This window comes from Peromyscus californicus, unplaced genomic scaffold (genome assembly GCF_007827085.1).
Source record: "Peromyscus californicus insignis strain IS unplaced genomic scaffold, ASM782708v3 Scaffold_16__1_contigs__length_79575227, whole genome shotgun sequence".
Taxonomy (NCBI): Eukaryota; Metazoa; Chordata; class Mammalia; order Rodentia; family Cricetidae; genus Peromyscus; species Peromyscus californicus.
Genome location: NW_026294458.1, coordinates 44,673,169 through 44,688,676, shown reverse-complemented (window position 1 = coordinate 44,688,676; position 15,508 = coordinate 44,673,169). Strand labels below are relative to the sequence as shown.

Genomic DNA, 15,508 nt, shown 5'->3' with positions numbered 1-15,508 from the left:
CATTTGGAAATTGATCACGACATAATTATGGGTCAAGTTGACAAGGGTGGATTGTGATGGTTATTCTTGCTTGTCAACTTGACTTTATTTATAGTAAACTATAGTCTAGAAATGTAGGTCAAACTTGTGATCTGATTCTTGAGACAGGTAGACAAAAGTTTTTGATCTGAATCTTAAGGTGAGATAATATACAGCTTTAATCCAGATCTTGAGGTGGGAAGGCACATCTTTAATCTGGGCCACACCTTCTGCTTAAAGGACAATGGAAGAAGGAAGGTATTTTTCCATCTTGCCTGCTTGCCCTTGCCTTGTCAGCACATCACTTCCTTCACTGACATTGGAGCCTGCGGAGGCCCACAAAGATTTTCTAGTGTTATCTGAGCTTGCTTTACTAAGCAGGGCTGTATTAGAGGATTGCTTGACCATGTGTGTGGTTATCAGGTGATTGGAAGGGTCTGTACTTCGCTGTGCTAGGGGGAAGTCTTTTGCTCCACCTCTTGGGATTCCTATAAATGGCCCTTTAGAAGAGACAGAAAGGGCCAGTGGATAATGATCCAGGCCACCCAAGGTTATCCTGTGTTTCTGTTTCTCTCCCCTCTATCCTTCTATCTAATATCTCTTATCCCTCACTCCTCAAGAGTGCTCTGTCGTAAAATGTGGGAGCTAGTATCCCAGCTGGGCTCCCACAGAAGCCTACTTCTTCTGGATTCCAGCATATACTGAAATCCAGCTGAGACACCAAACCTTGTGGGACTGAGCAACTACTTGATTCTTGAACTTTCCATTCACAGCTAGCCACTGTTGGACTGCAGTCTCTAAGTTATTCCAATAAATCCATATATTTATGTATATAAAAAGAGAGTGATTCGTTCTGTAAGTTCTGTGACTCTAGAGAATCCTGACTAATATAGATGATCTATCAACATTTAGGAGGAAGCTTCATGTATTACCATTTCTCCTATACTGAAAATACAGTCTGACGATGAGAAGAAGAATATGTGAATGGTTGTAGGCTGATGGCTTCACATTCAATGGACAAATTGGTGGATTGGAACATAAAATTTTCAACAGAGACAAGAGGCTTTTTCAAGCAAAGGAAAGGGGGGAAATATAGCATAGTGCATCATCATATGAACCATTTGATCATGTATGCATTTCAATAATTATGATTTTCCTAAAATACTAGTGTCTAGGCATTCTAAGCACCCTATATGTTTGAAGAGAATTGCTCAGAAAGGGTCACTGTGAGTCCTAGTGAACCATGGACAAGTAGCATTTCACAGGGTTGGGCAGTTCCTCTAACCTGGACAATAACAGAAACCTCAGTATGTTCAGACAATGACAATGTACAGAAAAAACTGAGAACTTGCCATCTAAGGCTTTAGAAGATTGAAGACCATCAAGTGCCTTCCAGGCACCAGTGAGGTAGAGTCTAGGCAAGAATTATGCATGTTGGCATTTTCCCATAACTCTTCCTCTCACACAAATAAAACAGAAAAGGTTTGTGTCTATGTTACCTGGACAAAGGTTCATCAAATGCAGATAACATATATGCAGTGAACATTAAGCATCTTATGTTGACACAGCTCAGCTTTTCTAGTATATATGTGTAAAAGAGAAAGCACGTAGTGGTAGAAAACAATGCACATAACAAATATGTTAAAGATTTGACTTTGATTCAATCTCCCAAGAAATCTGGTTATATTATTATGAATACTAAATACCATAGCTACTGTAATTTCATCTTTTCTTTTTTCATGATGGTATTTACCGAAGGAACGAAGCCAAGTGAGTTATTTTACTATTACATTTACAATTTATTTTTATCTTATGTCTCTAAAATTATAATCTTATTTCATCCTGAATTTTTAAAATGATAATTTTGTAGACTTTTTTGTCTTTTCTTTTTGTTGGCCTTGAACTCCCTTTGCATTTAAGGGTAGTCTTGAACTCTTAATCCTCCTGTCTCTGGCTTTCATGTACTATGATTTTGTGATTGCTAGAATGCTTGGACACACTGTACTTTGTTTCCGTTTTTCTCTAACAAACTTTTAAATTTCTGGGTATTAGAATCTTAGGGGCTTGTCTTCTAGTGTGTCTCAACTTCCTTGGCCAGTCGACCTCATATTTTTTGTTTTCTCTTAATAAAATTAGAAACAGACCTTTTAAAATGGCATCTACAGTCACTGCTTCATGAATGTTAGAACATTCGATGCCATTGCCTTTCCTGTTAATGGGATTCTAATTAGACTGATCAGTTTTAATTAGTATGCTGTCATGTAGCAATCTAATGAAATACTGTGTTGAAGAAAATTGATCTGGCCTTGATGCTAATTACTCTCCTAGACTCTATGTTTTATCAAAATGGGAATTGATTGTTTCCAGGCAACCCGAGTTCTGTTTCCCTTCCTTTGTCTTCTCGTGTTTATTACATACCACTTATATTTAAGTTGTCTCCTTGATTCATAACGTGTTTTCATCCTTAATTCATATTGTGTCCTCTTTCTCGATTTAACTACACCTTGGACTCCAGTGTGTCCTGAAAGGAGCAGATTTATCACCAACCAGAGGAGGCATTCCTCAGGTAAACCTTTTCTGAAATCAAAGTTTAAATCAGTCTCCTGATACTGAGGGCTGGCTCCAGTTAATGCTGGCTGGAGAGACCCTGGTCAGCCTCCCTGAAAATCAAAGTCATTAGATCAGGCTGTTCCTGGAACCAGAAATTTTAAAGCTCGTAACAATAACAATACAAAGGAATGTCTTTAAAATTTATTTCTTTATCTATTTGTTTACGTTTTATTCATACTCATTATTGGAACAGGAGTTTCTCTGCAAGTTGCCAAACTACACATTTTAAATTTCGCAGAGATGATATTTAGTTTCAAATGATACACATACCACACACACACACACATTCACACACACACACACACACACACACACACACACACACACACACAGTTATCATTTTAAATCACACATATATGTGATATATATATATATAATTTGAATATATATATTCCTAATGTTTGAATTATTGACTCTTGTAATAGATGTCATTGTGTAGAAATAAAATTTTAGGTATGGGGAGAAATGAGAAAAGGTTGAAAATATAGATATGCATTTTTCCTTTGATTATAAGAAACTTAATAAAATTATGCCAAATTTATTTCCTGAGACTGCATAAATTGTGGAGTACATAAACAAGAAACAGTAGATGTACAAGGATTTGAGAGAGAGAGATTGAGAATTACAGTCTCCTTTTGCAATTTTGTCTTCACAGTAATACAAGAAATGAACACAGGAATCTATCTTATGTTAACCATTTCTCAAAGGATCATGAAATAAATAATTTTTTCCATAAACATTTTTCAAAGACTTATCTCTCATACTTGATAAATCTTTGTAAAAATATTTCATTTTATCATTTTTTACGGTAAGATTTTAAATTACTTTTATTTTTGAAAATATGATGTGAAATTTAGGTATCCATGCCACATTTTCAATTTCATTTTAACTTTTCCCATTATATATGACTATAAAGGAATTTGACATTTCTAGGTAGAATCAGGTAAAATATCATCAAGAATAGTGAATAAAAGATTAATTTTCTGAGAAAATAAGAGTAGAATATGAGACATTCTACTGTGTATTCTCTTCACAGTTTTTTTAGATGGTAAAATTTAGGCCTTGCACCTCTTCTGACTATAAATATCAGAAAGCTAAAAACCTGTATTTATTAGATTCCTTTCTAGATAAGTTTGAAATTGCAAAGCAGATTGTACCAAACAAAATTGTTCATGTAAAAATTTGACTGTAGAACTGAAATTAATAACCTCATTTTACTGGAGATTTGGATTTCTCTAATTCTTATTCCTTATGACTGTCATGGCTCAGAAACAGGTGTCTGGTAACAGGGAGACTCCACATTTCAGAGTTCAGTCACAAGGTCACAGCAGTCAAAGAACAGTCACAGTGGGAGAGATCACAGCTTGCTGGTTCCCATGGGATATCTGAGCTGTTCATGAGTACTGCCAACAATTTTAACGTGTTATTCCAAACATACATTTTGACTGCATTTTTCCTACTTTCTGAATTTGGTGAGACTGTGGCACTTGCTTTAATCAATGGAATGTGAAGAAAATTCTATGAATCATTTCTAAGTAGAATACTTAAAGGATGACATATGATTTTTCTTATTTTTTCCTATGGCACCAACTAAGGAAAAAAACAGAGCTGCAATGCTCAGTTTTTGCACGCAGAGATGCTTCCTGAGAAGGTGGTCTTCCACACATAAAGGCAAGTATGCATTAGCAATAAATGTGCAATGCTTTTTCCACTGTTACCATTTTAAATAACCAGTATTTGGAGACTGTTACCTTAGCATGGCCTAGACTAATCATTGTACAGACATACATACTACATTTGGCATAAACTTTAAAAATGTAAAATCTGGACAATGGACTAAACAGAAGGGTTGTTCAAAGTCTGAGTCTGGATATTAATAGTTCATGCTATCCACTGGCAAAGAAATGTGTGAAAAGATATTGGAGGAGCATGGATGAGCAGGCATATACTTGTTGAATTTGTAGAGAATTAGCTAGCAAAGTTAACACGGGTTGTTTTTATTGACTTCTATTGACTATGGTTTGAAGTCATTCTGAGGAAGAGTTTACCAAAAAATAGCTTAGAAAGAATAACATAGAAACCCAGGGATTTCTAGAATTGGAAGGGCAGATATTTCTATGGCTATTGGAGTCTAAGTAGAAAAATAGAAAAGGGATTTTATTGGCAAGAATCAAATTAAGGGGTGGTTATCACAACTGTCATTATAATCTCTGAATGGATTAAAGTGTCCCAGATTTAAGATCCAATTAAAAGCTTGGCCAAGTAAAGAAAATCTTTAATTAGTTAAAATGTCTCATAGAAAATAGATTAAAATATATCTCAGTCACGGAGCTACCATGGTCAAGGTTCATAGCTTCACAGCTGGGTTAAGTATGGGTTGGTGTTAAGAGAGAAACAGAATTAATGCTGTATACTTTCAATGTGTTCTGAATGGTCAATTTGGCTATTAGTATTTCATTTTGGTTGACATGAAATGACCTGTCTACTGATTTTTGAGGAAATTGTCTGCTACAGCATACATTAAACTAAAAACTAAAAGTCTAGCAAATTTAAAAGGCTTTTATTATTGTTCTAAAACTTCTATAAACAGCAAGTGGACTGGTAAAGCTACTTAGCACAAAGAAGAGAGTGTTTCTCAATTCCTGGAAAAGTACAAAGGGAAACTTTGCCAGGGACCATAGAACTGATGACAGGAGATATGAAAAGGACATAAAGAAGGACAACTCTCCATTCCCAAATAAAAGGTTCATTGTGAATTATGAATTTCTTCAGGGCAGTGTTTTCTGTTTTTCTATTCCCCTCTTCCCAAAATGGAAGAAATATTGTGATGTAACTTGTATGGTAGAAGACACAATCTGGCTTTTTTTCCCTCTCTGGATTATAAGTACCTCCACTGGAGCTTTACATGGAGGCCGAAATGAACAATAAAAGTCACTGAAGTAACTACATGAACCCATGAGATTTGAAGTCATTAGATTTTATTCATTTTCTTTTTAATTATGTGTATATTTCTGTGTGAATGTATGTCTTGTGTGTGTAGATGTCCTTGAAGGCAGGAACAGGGTACCAGACTGCCATGGAGGTGGAGTTACCACTGGACGTGAGCCACCTGACATGGGTGTTGGGACCAAACAAGAGACGTGTGAACCTGTAACTGCTGAGCCCTTTAAAGATTTGGCATCAGTCTTAAAAGAACATATTGTTTGTCATTAGCACCACTCACCATTTTTGCCAGTTATGCTTCTAAATCTAACATATGGATGTCATTCTCAAGCTTATCTGTGATTAGGGGTAGAATCATATTTTCCCACAATTTTATGAGGCAGTGACTTCTAGGAAAGATCCAAATATTTCATACATGATATTGACGAAAGGGCATAGCAGAAGGACTGACTCTCTGTATTATAAAGGTGTCATGGGCATGGTGGCACACACCTTCAACCTCAGTTCTCTGGTGGCAGAGGCAAGTGAATGTCTGAATTTGAGGCCAACCTGGTCTACAAAGTGTGAATTCTAGTACAGCCTGGGATACACAGAGGAACCATCTTGAAAAACCAAAACCTAAAAACAAAAAACACACCCCATAAAAAACAAACAAACAAACAAAAACCTGTTACATTGCTCATTAGGAATGTGGAAATAAAAGAAAGTTATTCATGGATAGTTCTATTTAAGTCATAATGAGATAATACTTCAAAATATAATATTGATGTATATACATACTGAACCATATAGTCCTGTCACCATATACTCTGGAAATCTGGGTTATATGTATAATATCAGGAAGTGTCATTTAAAGGGCTTGGAAGACGGCTCTGTAGGTAAGAGAGTTTTAGATGAGAGCATAAGGGCCTGAGTTCAAATTTCCAGCACTCATATAAAAACCTGGATATGGTTCTGTGTGACTATAACCCCAGGGTTGGAGGACAGAGCCCTAAAACTTTCTGGTTGAGCAGTTTAGCTAAAAGAGCAGGACTCTGGATCAATTGAGAGATCCCAAGACCCTGTCTGAAGGAAATAAAGGAAAGAACAATAGTGGAAGACACCTAGTAGGCTGCTCTGGCCTCCCTATGTGTGTGATGAGTGCACACAAGCACACACGCTAGGAAATGTATCTCATGCATATACCACTCACAAACCACACAAGACATATACATATGCACATACACATGCATAAAAATATAATTTAGCAAGCCCTTGTCCTTGGATGACTCTGAGATAAAGAGAAGTCAAGGTTGTTGGTGCTCCCATGGACAGAAGACAGATTTTTGCACCAAGATTGCATGAGCAAATGAAAGCAGGCTGAACTGGAAATTAGAAGTTGTTTTGGGAATGAAACCATGCTCACTCTAATGAGGCTGTAGAGAATTATATGACACATTGAAAGGATGCTATCTAACAGTAGCTACTAAGGATGTAAGAAAAGAATTATGAGTTCCTGTGGTGAGAACTAAGGTTTTGTTCACTGTTGGGAGAGAGGCTGACTTGATGTCCTCATTAAATTCTAAAGTGGTTCCTATGCTGGGATTAAAACTAGGTGACACATATACATCAAAATTTTGGTTCTGATAAAGAATCTCAACTTAGATCATCTAGAGAATTTTTTAAAGTGGAAAAAAAAGGATTTAGAGATTGGCTTTTACCCAGCTACTAAAAATACAAATAACTAGCAAACCTAAGAGATCTGAAGCATATTAGGAGGAAAATGATAACTGTGGATACAGCAACAGGATACAACCTAGCCAGTTCAAGAACAAAACCTATAAAGTGTGTAATTTTATCTGGGGGATTGTAAATTGACCACATAACAGCATTAAATCTTTAACTTCTGAAAAAAATGAGATAACATATACAGGCTAATTGCTGAGAAGAGAAACCATAGAACAAGATGAAATGTATTAATTGAGCTTTGTGTTAAGACACTAGACAGCTTATGTTTTGAAGTCCCACATTTGTTTACAAAGCCTAATTTTGGAAATTAGGAACACTGGGACTGGCCAGTTTCTGTTAATACATATTATTCTTGAAAGAAAAAAAATTAAAGTGCAGTGTGACAGTGCATGCCTGCATTCCCATTACTCAAGAAGCTGAAGTAGGAATACCACAAGATGAACCAGCCTGAGCTACCCAGTGAATTCTATGCTGCGCATGGCTGTCTAATGAGACCATGTCTTCAACAGCACAAAACAAATCAAAATGAAGCAGAATATTTGGAGTATTTGATATCCTATTTCTACTGACTTTTTTCCCCCTGTTCTCTCAATGTCCTTCCTTATGTTCCTTTAAAAAGTCATTGTCTCTACAATGTCACCAACATGTGACTTCACACTTAATGAATTGCTAATTTGCATTTTGATAAGAAAAAGAAGTTTCCAATTTATTAATGGTGAGTATTCAATACATACATTCACTGTTTCTTAAATAAAGAATTGTTATTTGATTTTTTTCTTTCATTTATTTATTTATTTACTTTTTTTTTTGTGTGTGTGTGTGACAGTGTTTCTGTATAACAACCCTACCTGTCCTGGAACTAACTCTGTAGACCAGGCTGGCCTTGAACTCACAGAGATCTGTCTACCTCTGCCTCCCAAGTGCTGGGATTAAAGACATGCACCACCATCTGGCTGACTTTTTTCTTTTGATGTTAACATCTAGAACATAATTTTTTTTATTATAAATAACTGTGTAATTTGTCCTGATTATGAGCATGGAAATATTGCTGTGACTTCATGTGACAGATTCATTTCAACCATAATGATGAAGTGCTTATTTTGTGTTAAGGTTCTGCTAAAAAATTTAAACTTAAATATAAATAATCTCACAGATTATTGCACAATTTATCAATGAAGGAGACTAGAGGACAGATTGATAAGTGACAGATAGATTGATAGATGATATTTAAAGCTTATTTCGGCAAAGGGTACAATAATAATATAAATAACGTACTTTGGAAGATGAAGGGAGGAAATCACATTTTCAATCTTTGTCAAAGAAACTTTCAAAACAGAAGATGGCAATTAGCTGTTTGTTGAAAGATGATTCACTAGATAGATTACTGACAGAAGTAGGGAGTAGAATTTAGCAGACAAGGGGAAGCAAGGGGGTGTTTGTGGGAAGAAATGAAGCTGGCTGGAACAGAGCCTATTTGAGAAGATTAATTGTAACTGGGCAGAGGATGCGAGAGACATTGAAGGAAATCATAGGAGGATTTGACTTCGCTGTGGGAATGGAGAGCCATGGAAGATATGTCAGGTAAGAGGCAACATGAGCATATAGCTCTTTTTAGAAATTTAATTCTGATAAATTAGGGAGAATTAATTATAAACAGAGGGAAATTTTTATTAGGAAAATCAGTTGGGAAATGGTTATTCTCTCCAAGAGAGAATCTGAAAATGTGAATAAAATCGAGAATGAAAGATTGATCTGAAATATGGGTTTGGAAGGACATAGGTTTGATGCTTGACTTCATGAAATATGGGTTTGGAGGGACATTGATTTGACGTTTGACTTCATTGATGTAGTGTTAGAGAGCTTAGTTTTTGGGGAGATTCTCATAACTCAAATGTTAGACTTCTGAGTATTTTAAGACAAGTTTTTCAAAGTTAAAGGATTTTGTCTTATATTTTCAAAAGAACATATTGAATATAACTTTACCTTTATGATAGTCGGCAATATGATTGTTCATTATTCTGCTTTCTTATCCTTCCTAGCAGTTCACTTTCAGATTAATGCTTTATTTTTTCCTTGTGTTCACAGTCTGTTTTCCTTCCTTCAGAGTAAGATTTCTGTTAGTAAAGACTTCTATAATTTCCCCTATATTCCTTCTACTGAATAATAGACTAGAAAAATCAGAAAACAAAAATGCAAAGGAGCTACCCCAGTGAATGCAAAATTTATTAACAAGAACGAGAAAAATATGGAATGTTTCTATGAGGTAAAGAGAAAATGATTGAGTCTTAAAGTTTCATGAAAAGATGAGTGTATGTATTTGTGTGTGTGTGTGTGTGTGTAAGTGTGTGCACTCATGTTTGTGTGTATTAAGAGACATTACTAGATTAACTTTGATCTTAAGTGTATATTAGAAAAGTTTTATATAACTTTCTTATGCATGCATACATATTTTTATATCATAGTGTGTACTTATTTGTATGCTATATTTTAAAATTACATACCCAAATAATGATAAATATGCAAAACTATGTTTGTACACACTTAATAAGTAAACTATCATTATTTTTTGGTAATATATTTGTCTCAAACTCCACTATTGAGATATATATATATATATATATATATATATATATATATATATATATTATCATGAGCACAGTATTACATATTAGACATTACTAACTATAATCTGCAGTTCCAATCTAGTCTACACTGTGTGTAGGTGTGTGTGCAAACGTGTATATTTGCCCATGTGTATGTGGATGAGCGTGCACAATTGTCAGCAGGTGTTTGAATACCTGTTATATTCCTGAGTTGTTCTCTGCCTTTTTTTCTGAGGCACGACATTTCACTAAGCCCAGAACTCACTGATTTGGCTAGACTTTCTGGCCAGTGCACTCCACTCTCTGTCATCAGAGCCCCTAGCCTTTGGTCTACAGGTGTACACTGTCGTGCCACCTTTGCTTGTCAGGGACTGCAACTCCTTATCTCTGATAACAGCAGTTTATTAAGCTGTCTCTTAAGTACTGTCCACCCAATTTTTTCTACCTTAAAATTTAACAATATTATTAACTGTTTGCAAAGGGCTGTTAAAAGCAAAATCAAGGAAATGAAACAGCATAACTCTAAATATTTAACACCTTTATAGACACATGAGCAGGTTCCACCTATGAGTAATGTCTTATTTGCTGTCTTATTAAATTATATAAGGCATGGAGTCATGGATGCATCTGTGTACCCTTGCCAGTAATTTGGGCTAATGTAGATCAGTATTTCATATCTGTGATTCTGTGATAAATTAAATTTTTCATACGTCACAAATGTTCCTAAGGATTTTGGAATTCAGAAAAGGGGAGTGAGACAATAAAAATTCTGTAAGAATAAATAAAATGAAAAAGAAACACCTTTTATACAGAAGTTCCAATGTAATCTGTCAAGAGCTCCCTTTAAGGATTATCTCTCATTCATTTCTTTAACCTTGTATATGTATAAATTAATATGCTTTTAAAAATCACTACATTGGAGATAATGTGGTTAACAAATGCTCGACTATCTCGGTTGCTAACTAACTAATATTATATGAGTAATTAATGCCCTTTAAAGTAAGGAATTCACTTACAGAAGCAAAATGGAAGTTTTATTGAATTTCTGAGGAAGATTTCTATGAAAAATGAGTGGCATGGTCAATAGGGTCTGTTCTCCAAAATGACACAAACTTGAAGTATATCAGTCTGTTTCCAGTGCTAAAACTTAATGGTAGGGAGTATAATGCTGTTTTACAAGGTCCATATTAGTCTTAATTATATTTTTCTGCAGTATACTTGTTTATTTAATGAAGAAAATCAAGGGAATTTCAATTGAAGGGAAAAATCAATTGAAGGGAAGATAGGCAGTACTGTATGTTCAGTGAAGAGGCTTCTGATTTGATTCTGTCTTAGTCTTAAGATGTCATCGTCCCCTCTAGCTGGCCCTCATTTAAAAATGAAAATCGATTGCTCTGCAGTTTTTCTCATTCCCAAATGAATACGACATCAGAGCCCTGCTTAGAGAAATAAGACAACATATAATAATAGTAATGGTTCTAAAATATTATTAACAGTTTATACTTTAGCTGTTATTATTCTATTAGAAAATGGTTCCTAATATTTGTTCTTCTGTCAATGAAACAAACATTCCACATATCTGAGACTTTGAGACAGCTGGAGTGCTAGCTCTCTAAAATGATAAATTAGGACATAGGGACAGGTGCTCACATCTCTGGAAGGTCATTGCATTTGGCATGCATAACATTTTCTGTGAGACTAATTTCTGAATGCTTAGGTCTTTTTCATATTGGCTATTATGCCATTTCAAACTCTCCCTCCTTCCCTCCACCCTACCTTCATCCCTCCTTCATCCTTCCCTTTTATCTCCTTTCCTGTCTTCCTCTTTCATCTTTGCTTCCCCACTCCTCTCTAACTCCTCTTCTCTCCTCTTGTCTTCTCTATGTTTTTTAAATAACAAGTAGTACTTCTATTTAATTATTTTAAATATGAACTATGGAGAAATTTCTATGAAGAAAAGAATCCCTTCTGTAATTTCTATGTAAATCTCTCAGGATTGAGCTTGATAGGGAAATGTCTGTCTGTTTGCAGCTCTACTCTAAAAAAAAAAAAGATCTGTTAATTAATAGAAGTAGCACCCTGACCATTGTTTGGTCGAGTCAGTAGATGGACTCTGATGAAATAATCAATCATTAAGAACTAAATACCACAGACATGCCATAATTAAAGAATTACAGAACGATGACACCCAAAGAAAAAAGTCATCTTGTCTTGAAACTTCTGAAGAATAAAGGTATTCCATCATTTTTCTTGGCAGAATATTTGAGGTTTTAATTACTTTCTGATTCCACTGAAGTACTGTGTGTGTGAATGGTGGTCTTTGCTCTCATATGGATTTTTAATTACACTTTTTAATTTTTTAATTGTTTGAGAATTTCATGCAGCTTATAATGTGTTTTGATTGAATGCATCATCATCTCCTTCTCCCGAGTCCCTCCCCTTTTACAGCGCTGCCTGTCTTCACTTTGCTTGATTTTCTCTCCAACTATTTTTCTCTCCCAACTTCATTTAGTCTCCCTTTTTTTTTTTAATCCATTGATTCCACATGTTGCTTCCTGTATACGCATGGATGTGAAACCGTTTCCTAGATCATGAGTGCTAACCTCTCAGGGGCCACATCCCTGAAGGAATAGGACTATCTCATCCCCATAAGCCATCAATTGCTAAGAGAGCCTCAGATAGGGATGAACTTCATCAGACACTTCTCCTAGCTGGGCCAGAAATCTGGCTAGCTTAATCTGGAGCAGGACACACACACATGCAGTCATAGCTACTGTGAGTTCATGTGTGAAATAGTGGTATCAAGTCTGAAGAACACCTTTTGGTTGCAGACATCCACTACCTCTGATGGTCACAATGTTTCTGTCCTCTTGTTTTAGACCTTAGTTTTGATAAAATGGTCCTAGTGAAAGCTACAGTGAAACAGATGGGGAGAAGTAGTCCATCTCTAAGTCTCCCATCCCTTAAAACCTACGTTTGTAATGTAAAAGCTTTCAAACTCTAGAAAGTTGGACCATATGTACACACACACACACACACACACACACACACACACACAAAGACACACACACACACACACACACACACACACACACACACACACACACACACACACCAGAGCACACCGGTAAAGAAAGATGTGATTTTACATTGACTTTTGGAAATTTGTTCTCATACTGGATATTGCGAAGGGAGAAAAACTGTCAAGTATTCTGGGTATAATCTGAATAAACATGTGTTTTAAACCTCATTCAATTCACTCAAGATAATATAGATATTAGATTATATTAGATATTAGATAATAGAATCTAGATCTATACTTTTCCAAATAAAATTTCTTCTTTGGAATATACAAGTGCTAAATTTCCACACTGAAGATGAGGCCACACCATAAAGGAGAGTTATTTTTTTAAATTTACAGTTGCTCAAGGGAAGATGTACTGCAGAACTTATTTTGTGTATAGCTATTTCTGAATAAAGTCAGCAGACAAATTAAAATGTTAATGTTTAAAGCTTTGTAACTGTCAATTGTCCATAAAATGATAAATACCACCAGAAATATGGTAATAAAATGACTAACAAAATTATAAAGGGCATATTTCTGTGAACATGTGCTTGGAAGGGTATTATAAATTATACTCTCACCATAATTGTAGGAAGAAACAAGAGATTTATTTATTTTTATTTGAAGACTAAGCACATAGGCACTTGTCCATAGCATATTTCAGAGACAGTTTCAATTGTCAAATATTCATCCTTAAGGACTCATTGTTTTAGACTAATGACTTTTTAAATTAATTTGCTTACTAATTATGTGAAAAATATTAATTATTATTCAAAATGAGGAAATCAAGATTATGATCTGGATATATTTCTTCTGTGTTTTCTGTGATGCAGATGTTTACCTCCATAACTCCTTAGGTGTTGTATGTTTTTCTTTCCTGTTTGTTGTTTGCATTAGAACTTTGCCTCAGAAATAAGGCTCTAATATTATGAGACTGTATTTAGCAAACTGGAATCTAATAGTTTTATTCAGCCATAAATCTTCCTTACGTTGTATTTGAAAAGATTTATTTTTACTTGTGTATTGCATGCATGCGTGTGCATGCACATGCATGTATGTGACTGTGGAGGTCAGAGATGCTGGATTCCTTGAAGCTGTTGTTACAAGTGGTTGTGAGTCAACAAATACTGAGTCGCACACTCCACTGAGTCCTGTTGCATCTCTTCCGACATGACTGCATTTTTGATCACTGCCTTCCGGTCGCACATGGTTGCCGTGAAGCAGGGGACAGCTGACTGCTGGGAGCTCCTAGGGAAGGTGCTGGCGCCACTCAGGCAGCTGAGGAGAGCCAGTAGCTACTGAAGCCGTGGCGCATCTCAAATTAACCCATTTCTATTAATCTATGTTTTGCCACGTGGCCATGGTGATACTAGTCTCCTGGCACCTTGCTGCTCCTTCAGCAGCAGCTGGGGTCTCTCTCTCCTCTCCTTTCTTCTCTCTTTATATGCGTGGATTTCCTGCCTGCCTCTAAGCTGCCTTGCCATAGGCCAATGCAGCTTTATTTGTCAACCAATCAGAGCAACCCATATTCACGGCATACAGAAAGACATCCCACAGCACTCAGGCTTGTTACTAGCTAACTCTTACACTTAAATTAACTCATATTCCTTATTTATGCTCTGCTATATGGTGGTACATTATCAGCATGGCACGTTCATCTTCTGTTCCCTCTGTGTCTGGCTGGTGACTCCTCAGACTCCACCTTTCTCCTTCCTATCATCCTTAACTTTCTGCCTGGCGACTGCCCAATCAGTGTTGCATTAAGCTAATTTGAGTGGCAAATCTTTATAGTGTACAAGAGGATTATTCCACAATATTTCCACATTTTTTTGTTTAATTAAAAAGGAAGTTTTTAATTTTAACATAGTATGATTATATAAAACAAAACCAGTTATCAAGTAAGAATCAGTTATAATATCAATATAAATGGCAAAATCAGAGAATATATTTCATTATCTATCCTATCTTTGTGAGTCCAAAGTTTTATACCTAATTTACTTTTTATTATAACTAATGAAAACTATAGTTAAAACTATTTAGCTCTCAATTTCATCTAAGACCCCAGAAGGGTGAAATGTTACCTAATGACAGGGACATCAGGCTGCCTGGATAGCAGCTTTTTTTTCATTAGCAGTCAAATATTTTAAAGACAGTACAATAACATACAATATCCAGACTCTCTGTGTATTTTTCATCTTTACATGGCTTATTATATTTTTTCTTATTCTATTCTTTTTAAGGACTTTATTTTTTTTCTATTCTCTCCCAAGCTTACATATATTTTTCAAACACATTGTGACCCATTTAGAGGCTCTTTTTGTCCAAATCTGTCCTTACTGTGCATCTGTAACCTTTTCTGTCTGCATGAGCCAAAAAAAAAAACGCTGTGTAACTTAGATCAGCGAGCTGGTGCTGGCTCCTCTCCCTTGGTTCCCTAAGAGACTAGTCTCATGGTGGAGGCACATTTACCACCAGCTCTGGGAACCGTGTTTACTGCCCCATCTCTAGGAAGTTTCTAGGTCCATACCACCACTGAGTAGTG

At 35.7% G+C, this 15,508-nt stretch overlaps 1 long non-coding RNA gene across 1 annotated transcript; it reads left to right on the top strand.

Annotated features, from left to right (window-relative positions):
* The first annotated feature begins 1,418 nt into the window (after positions 1 to 1,418).
* Positions 1,419 to 4,468, top strand: LOC128111559 (uncharacterized). Its single transcript, XR_008218672.1, has 3 exons — positions 1,419 to 1,788; positions 2,534 to 2,584; positions 4,224 to 4,468. It is a non-coding gene; the product is annotated as an uncharacterized LOC128111559 (long non-coding RNA).
* The last annotated feature ends 11,040 nt before the right edge of the window (positions 4,469 to 15,508 follow it).